The sequence below is a fragment of the Podarcis liolepis genome, assembly GCF_965112155.1.
Source record: "Podarcis liolepis genome assembly, chromosome: 1".
NCBI lineage: Eukaryota > Metazoa > Chordata > Lepidosauria > Squamata > Lacertidae > Podarcis > Podarcis liolepis.
The window spans coordinates 138,416,762-138,435,455 of NC_139554.1; the positions used below are offsets into that span (position 1 = coordinate 138,416,762).

At 50.2% G+C, this 18,694-nt stretch overlaps 1 long non-coding RNA gene across 1 annotated transcript; it reads left to right on the plus strand.

Annotated features, from left to right (window-relative positions):
• The first annotated feature begins 350 nt into the window (after nucleotides 1-350).
• LOC310693615 lies at nucleotides 351-8,227 on the plus strand. The gene is made up of 3 exons (XR_014519275.1): nucleotides 351-2,068; nucleotides 5,829-5,912; nucleotides 8,069-8,227. It is a non-coding gene; the product is annotated as an uncharacterized lncRNA (long non-coding RNA).
• The last annotated feature ends 10,467 nt before the right edge of the window (nucleotides 8,228-18,694 follow it).

An 18,694-nucleotide genomic window follows, 5' to 3' on the forward strand; every position in this document is an offset into this window, starting at 1 on the left:
TTTCCATGCATTCTGGCACTCATCACGGTCCTCTGTACGCCAGAAGCAGTTTAGTCATTCAGGCCACGTGACCTGGAAAGCTGTCTGCAGACAAACGCCGGATCCCTCGGCCTGAAAGTGAGATGAGCGCTGCAGCCCATAGTTGCCTTTGACTGGACTTAACCGTCCAGGGGTCCTTTACCTTTTTACACACACACACATATCTCAAAAATATAAGTAAGCTCAAGAAACCTCATTAATAAAACAGTCATACAGGATTTTATTTTTTGATTTGGAAACAGCATTTGACCATTTAGAATAGGATCTGTTGTACAATATTTTAATGGCATGATATCCCAGTATGAAAATGGATTTGGCAAAGCGATTTCTCCTTCATGGAGAGCACGTGTTGCAGTGGGGTCTGACAGGCCACCCCCTCAGTTGCCGGGTGGAATCATTTAGATAGCCATTGGCAGTGATTGGGCTGTTTGGGTTACTGGGCTAATTTTGATGTTGTCAATTTGTGGCATGGACCAAACGTTTTTTAAGCTGGGCTCGCAGCTTCGCACTTTCTCTTTCGCTGTGTGCACCGGATCACCTGGAGCACTCAGACAGTCTGGAGGACAGTGGAGCGATCTTCTCATTGTCTGGTTACATTTCTTTAGTTCCCCCTTCTTTTTAACCCTCTCTAGTTCCTTAAATAATTTAATTCCCCTTTTTTCCTGCTTGATTTCCCACCCCACCCCTTACCTTGCCCTGTGGGAAGATTCTCCCTGTATCTGTGAGCGCTGCCTGTGCGTAATCCTCCTTGGCTTGCCTTTGCCAATAGGGGAGAGCCCCCGTTAGGGGCTTTCTTTCGCAAAAAGGTTCCCCCCATTTCGCCTGTTTGTTAACTGTGGGGCTAGTCAGGGCTGTTCCCAGCTTAGTTGGAATCATTTTCGTTTATAGTATCCCCAAAGGTCGGCTTTATTTTGGGTGCATGCAGTGCTGTTTGCCAAATTTTAATCTAGCCTTGGGCGGGAGCGCTATTTTGAGCTTCCTTCAATATTGCAATAAGACAAAGATTCTTAAGCGCAGAAGCAGGGAGGCCTTCACAGCCTGCACATATCATTCAATCCTAAATCTGCTACAGTTAGCAGTACAGTAAATTGTTAAGTCTCTGTGACACGTGACTCATTCTCTCTATAAGAATGTATCTGCTTGCAGGCTCAGTTGTTGCTTATGTATATCTGAGGCAGACAGAGTGGAGCCAGAGGCTCTCTGTGCCTCCAGTGAGCACTCTGTGTATGCTCTTTAACTATGCTGTTTCTGAACAAGTTTATTTTCTTCAAGTTTGTTTTGTCATGATAGTGGCGACTGCCATTTTAGAGACGAGCCATTGTGGCTTAGTGGCTAGAGGGCAGGACTAGGACCTGGGAGACAGGGTTCATATCCCACACTTAGCCATTGTTATAACAAAACAAAACAAACTGCTCCTTATGGACAATTCTGTTGCTGGGTAGTTTGGCCCATTTGTGATATTGCTCCCAAAAAGAACTTTGGGTTTCTTGAGGGGGTGCTTCCCTCTAAAAGGGCAAGCAGGGGTACCTGGACAGGTGGTGGGCTGCCTCGAGTCTGTTCTCTCACTGGACACATTTATGTCTGGCCTAGCAGGTGATCCTGGGGCTTGGCCCTGCTTTGCCCTAGAATTTGATGGCCTCTGGCAGTGTTTCCAGCCTGCTTTCTACCTTCTGCCCGGGGCCTTCTTCATCAGGGGCCTTCCATCTCTAGTAAAGAGGGAGGGGATTTTCCTCCTTGTGGGCCCCTTTTTTCTGATTCACAATTTTTCCAGAACCGAGCTAGGTCCTTAGGGAGGAAGGTAGCGTCCCCATGTGGTGCATGAAGCATTGGTTTCACCGGTTCCTCACATTGTTTCGTTTTTTGCAGACTATGGCAGGGCCTTTGCAGATGCCTCCAGAGCTTGCCTCTCCTGCAGAGGATGACTTGCTGATGCCCCAGGTGCCTTCTTCCGGAAGGAAGCGTCCTCGGAGGTGGCAATCCAGGAGGAGGGCAAAGAGGAGCAGGGAACGTGATTCCACTTCCTTGTCAGGTACATCATTCCTGAGCTCTGATGACGATTTCAACGTCAACTTGGACCTCAACGGGGGTCAGGGTGAGGCTGACCTGGGTCTTTAGGGATCATCCTGGATAGCTTAGCTGGTCAGCACATAGTGCCGGTAATGCCTAGATTGCAGGATTGGTCTCTGTATGGGACAGCTGCATGCTCCCCCATCGTTCTACCCAGACACTGAAGTCCAGCGCCGAGGGCCTTCTGGCGGTTCCCTCCCTGCAAGAAGCCAAGTAACAGGGAACCAGGCAGAGGGCCTTCTCGGTAGTGGTGACCGCCCTGTGGAACGCCCTCCCACCAGATGTCAAAGAGAACAACAACTACCAGACTTTTAGAAGACATCTGAAGGCAGCCCTCTTTAGGGAAGCTTTTAATGTTTGATGCATTACTGTATTTTAATACTTTGTTGGAAGCCGCCCACAGTGGCTGGGGAAGCCCAGCCAGATGGGCAGGGTATAAATAATAAATAATAAATTATTATTATTATTATTATTATTTGTCAGGGCTGCCACCCAGTCCCAGCTCACATAGGACCAAGTCATCCAGCGTTCAGTTTAAAAGAGTCTTTATTGGATTACAGGTTCCATTTCCAAACTGCAATGTGCAGCCCTACCTCTTCTAGGTCAGAGCGACGAAGACCCGTCTGAGTCTCCGCCTCTAGCGCACCAGCTTAATACCCTAGCCTTGCTCCACCTCCTGCGCCTTTCCTTCCGTCTCTGGGTCCTTCTGCCCCCCTGGGTCTCTCCCTTCCTACTCCCTTCTGACGCGGACCCCCCTGTCCCTTCCGCCTCCTTGCGGCGGGCTTTAGGACTTGGCTCACTCTCTGGGCTGCTGACTGCGCCAGCTTCCGCTACATTTGAACTTGGCGCGCGCGCCCAACTCTCTACTTTCCTCTTGACCGTTTCCTCGCTCCCCGAGGTGGGCGTGACTACTCCTGACTCATGCCCTCCCTCTTTCTGAACGTCTCCTGAGCCCGATATCTGGTCCCCTCTCTCCCCGCTACTCCCGGCTGGGCACGTGGGTCCCGATCTCCAACTGCTGCTCTCTGATCCCTCTCTGGACCCTTCTTCCTGGGGTGTCCCCCTGCCCTCCCCCCTTGCTCTGACTGCTGGCGCTCCCTTCTGGGAATCCTCGGACTCACTAGACAGGCTCGGTGATCTCGGGTCGTCATCCCCACTCATCCTTCCTTCGTATTCCTCCCCCTCGCTCTCTGTCTCCTCCCTTCTCTGCGTCTCTGCTCCTGAACCCCTGACATTATTATTATTATTATTATTATTATGGAGTGGACTAGATGATCCTCGGGGTCCCTTCCAACTCTACGATTCTATAAGTGGGAATTCACTATGATGGGAATGTTAGACGTAGGGCTGCCATCATCCCCACGGCTCGCTGGGATCGCAGGGACGGGGACATGTGGACCACTTGCGCAGCTCCACATTTCAAATGGAAATTCCCTGAGCAATAGAACCTGAAGCTGGTATGCAGAAAGCTGCCCCGGCGGCAGCTTTGTTGAGACTTCTTTAGGGGTTCTGGCCAGCGTTGGCCCTGTAAATTCACACTTCATAGCGGCAGCACAAGACGCCCCCTGCCCAAGCGGGGGCTGGGGGCTGTCAAGCAATAGCTCAATACCTCTTGCCCACATTCCCATAAAATTATCTCCCTTGAAAACCTGGCTAAAAGGTTATCCAGATGGGTCAGCGGCTTTGTGCTTGTGGGAAGGGTTTTCCCAAGGTTTAGGATTCCTCTGGCTTTTCAGCCAGTGGCTCAGAATACAGCAAATCAAAAGCCAGTTAGAGCTACCTGTGGTAGCCAGAAAGAAGGTTAGGAAGCAGCTTGCATTGGGACGTATGGTGGGATCCCCTTTGATTCTCCTTCTATTCCTGATTTGCATTTATCCCCATTGGGGATCGCCCTAAGAAATCCCCATATAATTCCATCTGATCCATATTTATCGCATCCCAAAGGCACCTCAGTGAATGATGCTATCCCTCCGGAATTGTTCCGTGAAATACGCGTCTCAGGATCAGGCAGTTGAGGTTACCAACAAATTGGAAGAGGTGCCTTGTTGGCAATATGTGATATTGAATCGGCCGTTAGGCTGCTGCTGATTCACCCTTGAGATGTTAAGTGGTTGGGCTTTAATTTCGATGGAGCTCCTTATAGTGATAAGGCGATGCTGATGGATTGCGCAATAGCCTGTGCAGCACTCGAGTGCTTTAGCGCCTTCTGGATTGAACATTGCGAGTCAAGACTCGTTTAACTGGGGGTACCATTGATTGGATTATTTTACTGGCTGGTTCATGTGGCACCAGCCTCTGCGTAGGCTTACTGGACGCCCTTTATTCCCTCACTGAGGAGCTGGGTGTTCCATTGGCAGTGGATAGGACAGTGGGTGCTACTGCCGCTTTTAACGTATTTGGGGGCTAGCTACCATATTTTTTGCTCTATAGGACGCACCTTGTTTTAGATGGGGAGAACAAGAAAAAAAAATTATCCCCCTCTCTGCCCCTTCCATTTCTCCTCCTGCTTGGCTGAAGGGGCGCTGCACAGCTCTCCCTCTCTGCTGAAGCCAGGAGAGTCTTGCTCTCCCGGCTTCAGCGAAAGGAACCCGAAGCCTGCGGAGCGCAGCGGGAAATCGCGCTGCGCTCCAAAGGCTCCAGGCGGCTATCCCTGAAGCCTGGAGAGCGAGAGGGGTCGGTGCTCACGACCCCTCTTGCTCTCCAGGCTTCAGTGAAAGCAACGTGAAGCCTCCAGAGCGCGGAGGGAGCGCTCCCTCTGCGCTTCAGAGGTTTTGCGTTGCTATCGCTGAAGCCAAGGAGCCTACATTCACTCCATAGGACGCACACACATTTCCCCTTGATTTTTGAAGGGGGAAAAGTGTGTCCTATATAGTGAAAAATATGGTAGATACCATTCCTCAAACATCTGCTTGCCTGTGGAAAAGCTGTTTCCCTTGAAGGAAGTTATTCTTGTAATACTTCCTCTGAAGCAAGTGTTGCTTTGTCAGATCCTATCATTGCTAGGTCAGTTAAATTTTGCATGCAGGGTGGTTGCTCCAGGCTGCCCCTTCCATACTTGCTTGGCCAGGTTGTCTCATGGCCCGGGGTCCCTTCATCATCATGTACACTGGCCTTGAGCCTGACAGGGCAAGGCAATCACATGTGACCTAACTTTTCTTGAGTTTTCCCCATTGTAGTGGCAGTGCACATCTGGACTGAGGAGTTCAGGGACCATCGGGTTGGAGCCAGTACGGGGCTGTGAGTCTGGAGGCTTATTGCCTCAGGACTTTTCCTTATCTGCTTTGGAGCTTGTCATTAGTGTCTGGAGCTCTAAGTCAGACCTAGTGGGCAGGGTTGCCACCACCAGGCTTCTGGTCACAGGTGAGGCGGGCCCTTGCCCTGTTATGGATACCAGAAATATTTGGCTTTTCATTCCCCTGGGGGCTGGCTCGCTCCTAGTGCACGAAAATGGGTTCTCGTTAGACAGGCATCTAATTGCTCACGTCGTGCGCCAGTTATTGCAGCCTGCGGCTTTAGCCACTGCCCAGCTGCCACCAAGAGGGCTAGATAGCAAGCGTGTGGATAGCAGAGTGGCCAAGAAGGTCCTTGCCTTGGGAGGTGCGGTTGTCTGCCATGCAGGCCAGGAAGTGCACTAATAGTGCTGTGGCTAAAAGGGTTTAGTCTTGGGGGCGGTACTTAATTTTGCACCCTGACATTACCATCAATGCTTCTTCTTTTTACAGGGATGACGGAGTGCACCTCTCTCCAGCTGGTTATGACATCTGGTTTACTGCTGTGTCGTTGGGGTTGAGGAATTGGGTGCAGTGGTGAGTGGTTTGGCAGCGAGCTCTCAGTGCTTGTTTTGGCGGTTAGGCATTGGTTAATTTTTGGTTGGTGGAGGGAATGTGGTTGGCAGTGCCTGCTCCTCCAATGCTGCTGCCGCAAGGGAATTCCGTTAAAGGAATCCAGGGGCTCGCCATGCTTTCGTCCGAATCCCTGGCGTGGGGCTTGGGCCGCGCAAGCTCCTGGGAGCATGCGGTGAGAGGTGAGGGCCTGGGGCTCAGCTCCATTTTCTCCCCAATATTGTTTTCCCTTACTGGCTTTCGCTGGAATCCGCAAGTCAGTTCTGACAGATAGTCGGAACCAATGCCTAAGCAACCACTCACATTTATGTATTTTAATAAAGTTGTAGCCAAAATTATGCCAAAATGTTGGGAAACATTCTGCACAGAAACAGTAAAGATGTTTGTACCTTTAAGAACAGTTTTTGTGAGCTCTGGGCTAATTGGTTGCAGCTGGCCATGGCTGCAAAAGGAGAAAAGCTGCAGTTTGAACTCTGCCTGCAGAAAAACACCCACAAGCTTACTGTTTGTTGTTTTGAAATAAAAACTTTATTTTATTTGGTTTTACACTGGTCTCATGGTGTCACAGTCTTCTGTCATCTGCCACCAGTGGAAAATCCCCCTCTAACACAAAAACCTTAAACAAAAATTCTGTGTGAATTGTGATTTATTTGGGGGGTGGCTTGGGGACCTCGACACGCAAAATCTTCTACAGCAAACTATTGGCAGTAGTTTGAAAGAAATCATTAATAAGTTTACTGTCTGATGATATTTAACACCCACGGAGATCAAATAATATCTGTAGAGGTTCTAACAATTTATGTTGGAGATACAAAGGAAACCAAGGTAATATATAACATATTTTTGGTCTCTGTTCCCAATAAGATCCTTCTGATCCACTATAATAAGAGAAAATGAAGTCCCAACTGGATGTGATCTAGCCATGGAGTCATTAAGTCATACCGTTTGAGTCTGTTAAAAGATCTTTTATTAGAGAAAGAGTGATGGTAATACATCAGTTAACCATATTGGTGGCTAGGAAGAAAAATAAGTATATAAAGGAAGAATTCCTAGATGCCAAGATCCAGGTAGGGGGCAAGTGCTCTTTGATAAGAGAACCCCAGTAGCTATTTAAAATCACAAAACGCGCAGCAAAATAAAGCATGGAAATATAGGCTGTTAGATCTTTAAAGTATGCCCTTCCAAGTTCCTTCCAAAGTTTCCCCCTTCCACTAGCATAGAAAAAGACCACACAGTTGTAAATTAACAATGGTTTACTTACAAATTCTCCAAAAGTCAGTTTCATGTGCCTTTCTGTTCAGCATTGAGAAATAGCTGCACAGGCAGAATGGCTTGGTTACAGTGGTGGAAGTTCCTAAATTTATAGGAACTCAAAAGACACTTGTTAGACCCATGTGGTTTGAGCTCAGATTTGCTCACAAACTGAGCTTCTCAGGTAGACTGGAGGTGCAACAATAGGCTTGATTACCTTCCTCCCAAGGTGAGGGGGACTGACCTAGCTAAGCCTGTCAAGCCAGCTTACCCCATGGCATTGACTCCCTTGTGCATTAATCAGACTTAAACATGTTAGTTATATGAGGCTGGTTATCCTGTAAACCTATGTTAGATAATTATAACTGGGGGCGAGTACTAATATTGGAGAGCTGGATATCATGAATATGGAAAGTGGTACAAATGATAAAATTAACCAGTGGAGTAAGGGAAGGAATTCAGTGACTGCTTCACTGAGAAGTGCTGCTCTGTACTATGTATTGGTGCAACAAACACAAGATAATCTTCAACCATACAAATTTCTGAGAACAGTTTAGTTTTATATTGTATAAATTATGTACAATGGCTTAAAAGTAATCTCTGTATTATTTCTTTTTGATGTCATTGTTTCCTACACTACATTGTTTTGTACTGTAGTTTTACTGCAAAAAATTAAAAGACGGTTGTCTGCCTCTGTTCTAAGTTTAAATTCATCACTATGGTCAATCCTGCTTCAAAACAATGTATAAATCAAATAAGACCAATACCGCAACTGCTTCAGCAGCTTTTCACACCTGCTGCCAAACCAATTATGTACTGTCTGGATATATAAACGTTGATTTCACATATGTGCACATTATGTTTTTCAGGTTTCTGGCGTGCTTCTTGTTGTTTAGTAGTCCCTAAGTGATCACAACTAAGGAGTGCAATTCCATCCAAGTGCCCATCAGCATGCTAGCCTATAAACACTGTTAATAAGTACAGCTAATAAAATCCAGTTTATTAGCCACCTTTTTGTAATATTTTTTGCTGCCTTCATTGACAAAAATAAATCCTCAGCTATTCCAGTGCCAGCTTCATTCACTCTCCTGTAATGTGGCAAGTAATTAAATCCTTATAGCAACAGCAGGGGTTTCATTGCCTAGCAGAAGCTCATCTTCTCTGCCTTTCCCTGATCCAGTGAGATAATGTTTTAAATGCTAGTCCATTAAAAGGCCTCAACAACTAAACTTTTAGTTCATGATCTGCCAGTTGAACATTTTATGTTCGCTGACTCCCTTTGTTCCATTGACCTTCCAAAATACCATCATCTGTAGATTATCATCCCATCTTTCTAGGGCCTTCTGTGGCTCTTCTGGTGGGTCTTGCACCTCTTTGACTTTTATTCTTCTCAGGAGAGAAAGCCAGGCACCTTTCTTATTCACACCACTTCATTTAGGTGTAAAATGGTCAGTGGGTGCTGAATGAGAGTGTGACTCCCACCCTTCAGAATTGAGCCTCTCCCCATCTAAGTGGCTCACACATGTGAATTCTCCAGACAGGTGAAAAAGCAAACAAACATATCTGCCCCATCATATCTAGTTTTGCAGCTGCAGTTCAAGGTCAGCTGCACTTTGACCAAGCGGCACAGTTGGCACCAGTTCAGCCCAGCCACCGGGTCTGTGGATACTGGGGTTTTAAGACCTTACTATGATATAATTGGTCTCTGTATTCGCGGCTGGGAAGGAATCTGCAAGTAAACAAATTGGGCCCGCTTAGGGTGTTTGCCTTCCTCATATCATTCACCACAACTTTGGGTTGAATCCCGGAGTCTGTTTTCTGGGAGGGGGTGAAGTGGTGCATCACCCTCTTTCCTTCCCACAGGTGTGATATCTCCAGGTCCCCTGTTAAAGGGCTCTGCGTGCAAGTTCCGCCCTGAAGCCTAGATGGGAGCAGATGGGCCACCAAACCTCCAGGGAACAGTCTGGGGAACTAGCTGAGTTGACTTGCATCTGGAGGTGGCCATTAACCCAGGCACAACCCAGGCAGGAGAACTGATCAGGATTTGAGCTGACAAAAATCAAAAGAATCTGCGCAGGGGAGGAGAGGTATTTGCAGGTTTCTGCAACTGACATAAACTTCTCCTTCCTGTGTGCAAAATGCTCACGCCACAGCCTCTGGGAATAGTAGAGCATTAGCAGCTATGAAACAATGGCTGTCTGTTTCCTGCTTGCCTTTTCCAGTCTGCTGAGGTGTCAGTAGATACTCACTATACAGTGGTGCCTCGCAAGACGAAATTAATTCGTTCCGCGAGTTTTGTCGTCTTGCGATTTTTTTCGTCTTGTGAAGCACGGTGTCGGGAAAGTTTTGGAAAAGCTTCAAAAATCACCAAAGTCTTTAAAAACCTCAAAAAAGGCTACCACACCGCGTTCTATGTGTTGCTCCTCGAAGTCAAGTCGCAACTGTATTAACGGTGTTAAGAAAAAGGAAACGAACTTGCAAGACATTTCCATCTTGCAAAGCAAGCCCATAGGGAAAATCGTCTTGCGAAGCAACTCAAAAAACCAAAAACCCTTTCGTCTAGCGAGTTTTTTGTCTTGCGAGGCATTCGTCTTGCGAGGTACCACTGTAAAAGGGAAATGTATCTGCGAAGACCTGAGATTCAGCCCTGTGCAGAGATAGGAAAAGCAAGGTAGCTATGAGAGAGGAAGGATCAATTCACTCTGTTAATTTTTACACATGTTCATCAATAGCTACCATGTCCCAAACAATATCAGAATGGAGGGTCACTAATGGAGCAGAACTGGAGAAACCCACTCACTGTATGATTGACAGCACTGCCATGTCTTGGGTGCCCCTCAGGGTTGAATCCAGCATCACCTTCCTTCCAGGTGGTTTCTGGGCCCCAGGATCCAAGACAATGCCAAGCTGGTGCCAAGCATGTTGTTCTACTTTTATTTGGAGCACGTCCTCGAGGCCAAGAGGGGGTCTTGTCATCTGAGCAGCCCAGAACCTCCATCCACACTTCCCAGTCTTGCCCCCCGGAATGTCACTTTGGTGCTGGTAAAGCAGAAATTTGATTTAACTTTGGAAGTGCATTCCAATGTCTCTGGAGACAGACGGATGCCAACAACAATATAAAACTCTACTCCTCACCCCCACCCCAAATAACTGTGTACTTTTACTTTTTTTTTTTACTGTCTTCCTGTGCTTTGGTTTCTCTTGGGTTTTCCTTTGCTGTTGCACTTTCAGTTTATGTCTTCCTTTGTGTCCCTGACTTACTTGTTATTATTATACGTATACTTATGTATACCCTGCCTTTTCCTGCTTTCTTTCTCGACTCCTTTGCTTCACTTCTCCCCCAGTTTGTGGGGCCAAGGAGCAAATCCTAAGCCCATGAATGGGCGGCACTACCTTCCTGACTGTGTACCAGTTGCTAGGCAGGCTCCAGTATGGCTTTTTGGGGAATGTGGGAGAGTTTCCTTCCAAAACACTGCAGACAAAAGGACAGCAGAGTGATTACAGGTAATGAGAAAGGAGTGTTAGCTCAATAAAACCCACCAGCATCAATTAGTTTGGGGTGACAGTTGATGAGCTATAATTTGGTTGGAGTTTAAAGGTGGACATAAACCTTTTCTTTTTATTTACAGCATGACCTTCCCCAGCTCAGAGAAGCTGACTGGCCAAATGAACCACAAAACAGGAATGCCATTACAATCTAAAATAATTGATTACTCAGAGGGCGTTGCCAGCGCAGTGAGAAGATCAGTGCAAAAGTGACACCATTTATTTCAAATGCCTTCTGTTCTGGCCTTAAATATTTGGAGGTGCTTGGTAAAATCAGTTCCTGTGATCAAGGTTTTTCTTGAGCAAATCAAAACCAAAATTCAATATGCACTAGATAAACATATTCTTGGGGATCCTTTTTTCTCTCCCTATTGTGCTAAAAGCCAGTCCTATTCTTCCAGCTGCCTCAGTTGCCCATCATTTCATGAGAAAAGAATTTACATTTGAAATTTATCAGTGGAGAGTTCAGTGAGATTCTCCTGGATGTGATATGTGGGTTTTTGCACATACCTTGCTACAGGTTGTTTGTTGTCAGAGCTGCTTGAAGATCCTAGCTCACAGAGGATCACGCTAGCCAGCGGTCATTAAGTAAAAGTCTTTATTGAATTACAGTTTCCATTCTCACGCTGCTGCGCGCAACTCTACGCCTAGTAGCTAGGTCGGCGAAGCTCCGTCTGAGTCTCCGCCCTGTGTGCACCAACTTAATATCCTAGCCTTGCTCCACCTTTTCCTCCTGACTGTCCTCCTCTGGGTCCCTCTACCCCCCGGGGCTTCTTCCTTCCGGGATTCTTCTGACGCTGACCCAGACCCTCCTGCCTCCTTGCGCCGGGCTTTAGGACCTGGCTCTCTTTCGGGGCTGCTTACTGCGCCGCCTTCCTCTGCATTTGAACTTGGCGCACGCGCCCAACCTTCCACTTTCCTCTCAACCGTTTCTTCGCTCCCCGATGGAGGTGTGGCCATCCCCGACTCATGTCCTCCCTCCTGTGGAGGTGTGGCCACTCCTGACTCATGTCCTCCCTCCTGTGGTGAGCTGCCAGCGCTTCCCCCCTGGCTCCCTTCCTCTTCCCTGCTTCCTGGCAGTGACGCTGGTCCCGATTTCCAGCTGCTCCCCCCTGAGTCCTCTCTGGCTCTGTCTTCCTGGGGTGCCCCCCTAGACTCCCCCCTTGCCCTCGCCACTGGTGCTCCTTTCTGTGAATCCTCTGATTCACTGGAAAGACTAGGAGATCTCGGGTCGTCGTCGTCACTCATCTTTTCTTCTGCCTCCTCCCCTTCGCTCTCTGTTTCCTCCCTTGCCCGTGCTTCTGCTCCTAAACCCCTGACATCCATCCCCCCCTCGAAGTCCCCCATTCCCCCCTCCCCTCCTTCCGGTGCTGGAGCTGGGGGCTGCTGTTGCAAAGGGACGAACGTCGGGTATCGGTCGCTTCCCGTGGCAGGCCTCCATCTGAAGTCTCCCGGGTCTTCCTCCCCGCTCTCGTCGACGACAGTCACCTCCGCTTCCATCTCTGTGCCGCCGTGCTCGAAACCAGGGTCGTCCCCGAAAACGTCCATGTCCGTCTCTCCCTCACTTCCTCCTGTCGGTGTTGCTCGTCCTGGGCCTTCCAGCCACCGTCTGCGCCACTGCTCCTCTGGCCTATCGTCCCACCAATACGAGGGTTCTGATGCAGATCCCGAGGGTGACCCCTCCGGGGAACGGACGTCTTGTGTCGGGTCCTCGTCCGAGTCGAACCCCCGGAAAGTGCTGGCCGAAAGTGTGGGCGTGAAAAGCCAGTCGTCAAAATATTCTGCTGGCATAGGTCTATGGGGAAAGAGGGCATGAAACTCGTCTTTGAGGAGAGGTTCGTCCAAGGCGTAGCCCGGCACCCAGCTGTTCGCACTGGCCGGGGTGCCCTCCTTGGCGAGAAAGTATTCTACCCCCTCTTCCCCCCATCTGGAGTCCAAAATCTCAGTGACTTCGTTGATGCGCTCCTTCTGTGCCACTTCCGCGTGCCCTGTTCTGTCTCTGACCGGACTCGGCGCTGTTCCGGGTTCCTGGAACCTGTGCGGTGCCTTGTAGGGAGTGAGCACCGATCTGTGGAATACCGGATGCATTCTGGAACCCTCCGGAAGTGCCAGTCTGAAAGCTACCGGGTTGACCTGCTCTTCGACTTGGTAGGGCCCCAGTTGCTTATGCCCTAGTTTCTTCTTGGCCAACGACCTGGCCGGCACTGCGTGGGCTGCTAACCAAACCCAGTCTCCCACGTGGAGCTCTTCTCCAACCCTTCTGTGCTTGTCTGCTTGTACCTTGTATGCGTGCTTGGCCAGCTCCAGGTGGCGCCTCAGCTGATCGTGGACCTCCTGCAGCTCCGACGCGAACGCATCTGCTGTCTGCGGCTCCCCCTCCCCCATTCTTTCCAGTCCCGGGAAGGTTCTGGGGTGCCTCCCGTTGTTGGCGAAGAACGGCGTGACCCCCGTGGACACGTGCTTCGTGTTGTTGTAGGCGAACTCGGCAAGCGGCAGGTAATCCACCCACGTCGCAGGCTGTTGATTTGCATAACATCTCAGGTACTGCTGCATGATGGCATTGACCCGCTCCGCTTGCCCGTTGGTCTGCGGGTGTCTCGCCGACGCCAGGTTGATCTTGACGTTCAGGAAGCCCATCAGCTTCTGCCAGAAATTCGAGATGAACTGCCGCCCCCGGTCGGACAGAATAGACCGTGGCAGACCATGAACCTTGAACACGTGGTCTATGAACAGTTTGGCGGTTTGCTCCGCCGTGGCCACCTTCACACACGGAATGAAATGCGCCATCTTGGAAAACAGGTCCACCACCACCAGCACTGCCGTCTTGCCCCTTGAGCTGGGCAGATCCGTGACAAAGTCCAGGGCCACCCTTTCCCAAGGTTCGACCGGAGTTTGCAGCGGTTCCAACAGTCCGGCCGGCGGTTTGTGCACTGGTTTGGCCCTCTGGCAGGTGTCGCACCTCGCCACGTAGTCTGCGACCTCCCCTCTCATTCCAGGCCACCAGAAATCCCTGGCTACTAATTCCACCGTCTTCTCCTTGCCAAAGTGCCCGGCCGTGGGCGCGTCGTGCAGCTGCTGCAGCACCTTGGCTCGAAGTTCGTCTCCCGGCACGTAGATGGCCCCTTTTCGGATGAGCAATCCATCTCGTAGCCGGAAACCGTCGGCCGCTGCCTTGCCCCTTTGCACCTCTGCCATCTTTGCTTGTGCGAAGGAGTCCTCCTGCAACGCACGTCGCACCGCCTCTAGGTCCACGGTCGCCGCGGCGCACGCCCACACTGCTGGTGCGAAGATGTGCATGGCGGCCGCTGGCGTTGCGTCCTCCAGATACTGTGGCTTACGGGAGAGAGCGTCTGCCATGATGTTGGTGTCCCCCGGGACATACTCTATTCGGAAGTCGAAGTTTGCAAAGAACTCAGCCCAACGTATCTGCCTCTGGTTCAGGAACTGTGCCGTGCGCCAGTGCTCTAGATTCTTGTGGTCCGTGCAAACCTGCACCGTGTGCTTGGCGCCGATCAGAAAGTGCCTCCACGCCTTGAACGCTGCGTGAATGGCCAGCAACTCCCTGTCCCAGATGGTGTAGTTCTGTTCGGACTTGCTGAGCTTCCTGGAGTAAAACGCTCCCGGTCGCCACACCCCCTGCGGGTCTTTCTGCAACAGGACCGCCCCCACGGCTCTGTCCGAGGCGTCTGTCTCCACCCTCATCGGCTTGCTGGGGTTGACATGAAGCAGCTGCTCTTCCGACGCGAAGAGACGCTTGAGTGCCTGAAAGGACTGCTCCGCCTGCGCTGTCCAAACGAACTTCTTCTTCTTGGAGCTAAGCGTGTCAGTGATGGCCGCTGTCTGCATCGCGAAGCCCTTGATAAACTTGCGATAGAAGTTCGCAAAGCCGACAAACCGTTGGACCTCCTTCCGGTTGCGCGGACTCTTCCAATCCAACACCGCTCGAACCTTGGCGCTGTCCATGGCGAGCCCCTTGTCAGACAGCTTGTAGCCCAGAAAATCCACCTCCGGCACGTCAAATTGGCACTTCTCCAGCTTGGCGTAGAGCCTATGTTGCTTTAGCCTGCTCAGCACTTCCTTGACGTGTCCGTCATGCTCCTGCTGCGACTCCGAAAAGATCAGGATGTCATCTAAGAAACAGACGCACGTCTTGTAGAGAAGTCCCGCCAACACGTGATGCATAAACGCTTGAAAAACGTGGGAGCCATTTTGCAATCCAAAAGGCATAACTCTATATTCGTAGGTCCCCAGTGGCGTGAACATGGCTGTCTTCCACTCATCTCCTTCCCGCATGCGAATGAGGTTGTACGCCCCCCGCAGGTCCAACTTGGTGAACACTCTGCCCTTCCGTACCTTTGCGAGGAGGTCGTCAATACGGGGCATGGGGAAGTTCGATGGCCTAGTCAGACTGTTCAAAATCCTGTAATCCACTACCAGTCTTTTCTGGGGCGTGTCCCGCTTCTTAACAAAGAATACGGGACTGCCCCCCACTGCCCTGGACTCCCGGATGAAGCCGCGTTGCAAGTTATGGTCAATGAACTCTTTGAGTTCCTGCAGTTCGTCCTCTGACATGGAATACAGTTTCCCTTTCGGCAGCCCCGCCCCCGGCAGCAGGTCAATTTTGCAGTCATATGGTCTGTGAGGGGGTAGCCTGTCTGCCTCCTTCTCGCAGAAAACTTCCAAAAATTCAGCGTACTTGTGTGGAATCGCTTGCAGCGTGCCTAGCAGCAGCTGTGACTCCTCTTCCTCTCCTTCCTGCCTGGGCACGATGCAGTGTTCAGCACAAAAGGAAGAGCCGAAGGTCAGCTGCCTCTGGTACCAAGCCATCGCTGGGCTGTGCTTGTCCAGCCAACTCATGCCCAATACAATGGGCGTGTCAGATAGTCGAGTGACGTTGAAGCTGATGAGTTCTCTGTGATTCCCAAGTCGCATCACCATTGGTGGCGTCTGCTTCACCACTTGCCCCCCGAGCAGCTCCCTGCCATCCACCGTGACAACCTGCAGGGGCAGTGTGGCCGGCAGCAACTGCACAGCGTGCCTGTCGACAAAGTCCTGCCCTATAAAGTCCGCATTGCTGCCTGAGTCAATGGTGATTGGCACGTCCATGGTGATTCCATTGGGCAGTTGGAGAGACGCTGTGAGCCTCACTACTGGTTTGGGCGGGAGGGGGTTCACGGGCTGTAAAATCGCTGGGGACTGCGTCACTAACACGTCTGGCTGGGCCCCAGTGCCTCTTCCTCCAGCCAGACAGCCTCGTTTCCCTGCTGTGGTCCTCCTTGCTGTGTTGCTGCAGTCACCATTGCTGAGGCTGCAGTGAGCTTGTGGGGCCTCTGGGGACACTCTTTCGCCATATGCCCTGGCTCCTCACAGACGTAACACTTCCTGGTCCCTCTAGGAGGCTTCGCTTTCACTGCTGCTGGTGCTAGGGCTCTGGTTGCTGACTGAGCCCTTGCACCTCCCACCTCCATAGGTTCGGCTCCTCCTCCTGGCGGAGGCGTGGATTGCGCCCGCGCTGCTTCCCTGGGAAAGAAGGAGGGGCCCCCGGCTGGTTCGCGCCCTCCACGCCCTTCGTCCCTGTTCCACGGACGTCCTTCCAGCCTCACCCCCACTGCCAGCGCCCTCTGAACGACCTCCTGGGTGGTTCGGGGTCTCTCCCCCCTGGCGATCTCATCTTTAATCGAGTTATGCAGCCCCTCCCAAAAGAGGTCTCTTACAGGAGCCGAATCTCTGTCCCATTCCAGGGCACTGACCAAGGCGAAAAAGCGGGCATGGTACTGCCTGACGCTGGCCCTCCCTTGTCTCAGCCCATGCACCCCCTTCCGTGCAAGATCCACGTCAATACTTGATAAAAAACACCCATCCATTGCTTTAATAAAGGCATCTGCATTCTGTAGCGCCGGATCCTTATCTCTCCATAAATTGCGTAGCCATGCTCTCGCATCCCCATGCAGATGGGACATGATGAACCCCACTCTCTCTTGTTCATCTCTAAAGTCTTTATGCAGCAGTTGCAGTGCGCACAGTACGTCGGCTCTAAAGTTGGGATACTGTTGCAGGTTCCCATCGAAGTGAGAGACCAGCCCGCCTGTCCGTCTCGCCAACCCAATGCCCTCCTGCCGGGGTGTCTGCTTTGTCAGCACGTCTAACCTGACCTGGAGATCCCTGCAGGCTGCGGCTGCTTCCTCCTCCCTCTTCCTGGATGCTAGAGCCTCGGCGTTCAGTTGTGCCACCGCGTTTCTGAGTTCCTCTATCTGCTGCTCAGCCGTCATGTCGTCTGCCGTTCATGAGCTTGCTAGTAGGCACCTGTGTCTCTCCCCTCCTCGAGGCTGTAGATGCCCACAAGTGGAGACGGAGCTTACTGTCAGAGCTGCTTGAAGATCCTAGCTCACAGAGGATCACGCTAGCCAGCGGTCATTAAGTAAAAGTCTTTATTGAATTACAGTTTCCATTCTCACGCTGCTGCGCGCAACTCTACGCCTAGTAGCTAGGTCGGCGAAGCTCCGTCTGAGTCTCCGCCCTGTGTGCACCAACTTAATATCCTAGCCTTGCTCCACCTTTTCCTCCTGACTGTCCTCCTCTGGGTCCCTCTACCCCCCGGGGCTTCTTCCTTCCGGGATTCTTCTGACGCTGACCCAGACCCTCCTGCCTCCTTGCGCCGGGCTTTAGGACCTGGCTCTCTTTCGGGGCTGCTTACTGCGCCGCCTTCCTCTGCATTTGAACTTGGCGCACGCGCCCAACCTTCCACTTTCCTCTCAACCGTTTCTTCGCTCCCCGATGGAGGTGTGGCCATCCCCGACTCATGTCCTCCCTCCTGTGGAGGTGTGGCCACTCCTGACTCATGTCCTCCCTCCTGTGGTGAGCTGCCAGCGCTTCCCCCCTGGCTCCCTTCCTCTTCCCTGCTTCCTGGCAGTGACGCTGGTCCCGATTTCCAGCTGCTCCCCCCTGAGTCCTCTCTGGCTCTGTCTTCCTGGGGTGCCCCCCTAGACTCCCCCCTTGCCCTCGCCACTGGTGCTCCTTTCTGTGAATCCTCTGATTCACTGGAAAGACTAGGAGATCTCGGGTCGTCGTCGTCACTCATCTTTTCTTCTGCCTCCTCCCCTTCGCTCTCTGTTTCCTCCCTTGCCCGTGCTTCTGCTCCTAAACCCCTGACATTTGTGATTGCCCTTTCCTATTATTCTATGATCCTCAGATGAAGGGAAGTACGGAGAATTTAATAATAATAATAATAATAATAATAATAATAATAATAATAATATACAAAATTATTTACATAAGTCATGTAAGTTAGCAATTTAACACAATTAAAGACAAGAGCACCCCAGTCAGATGGGCAGGGGACAAATAATTAAATTATTATAAATATTTGTAATAGTAGTATTAAACATAATTGTTTCCACACCATTTGTTTCAATGCAAAGGAAACACAGTTAAAAAACAAAGAGGGAAGTAATCAATTACAAACCATTTGTGGACTGGAAAAAACACAGCTGGACTTATTTCTGTTGCATTAAAATATCAACAAACTGAAGAAATCTCATAAGATATCATAGAGCCCCCAAATGCCAACAAACAAAACAAATTCAGCCAACAAACTATCGCAAAGCCCAGCTGCCTTTTGACCTTGGTCTTCCTCTGTGGTCTCAACAAAGAGTAAACCAAATGTTGTATATGTAAATCAAAAGGGAACATCACAAATGGATATTCTTGATATCTGGCAAATATACACTGTGTTCATATTATTTTGCTTTGGATAAAAATAGTCATGTATTGTTTGCTTCTAATTGTTATTAGATTCCATCAAATTGTTTTCTCTATATTATATGCATTTACATTAGCTTGCAACTACTTTTTAAAAATATGAATGTTTTTAATCATGCCTTTAGTTTGCTGCTAATAATTTCCTTCTTCAAATAATTTAATTTCTGTTAAAAGGGATTTCCACTTCTGTT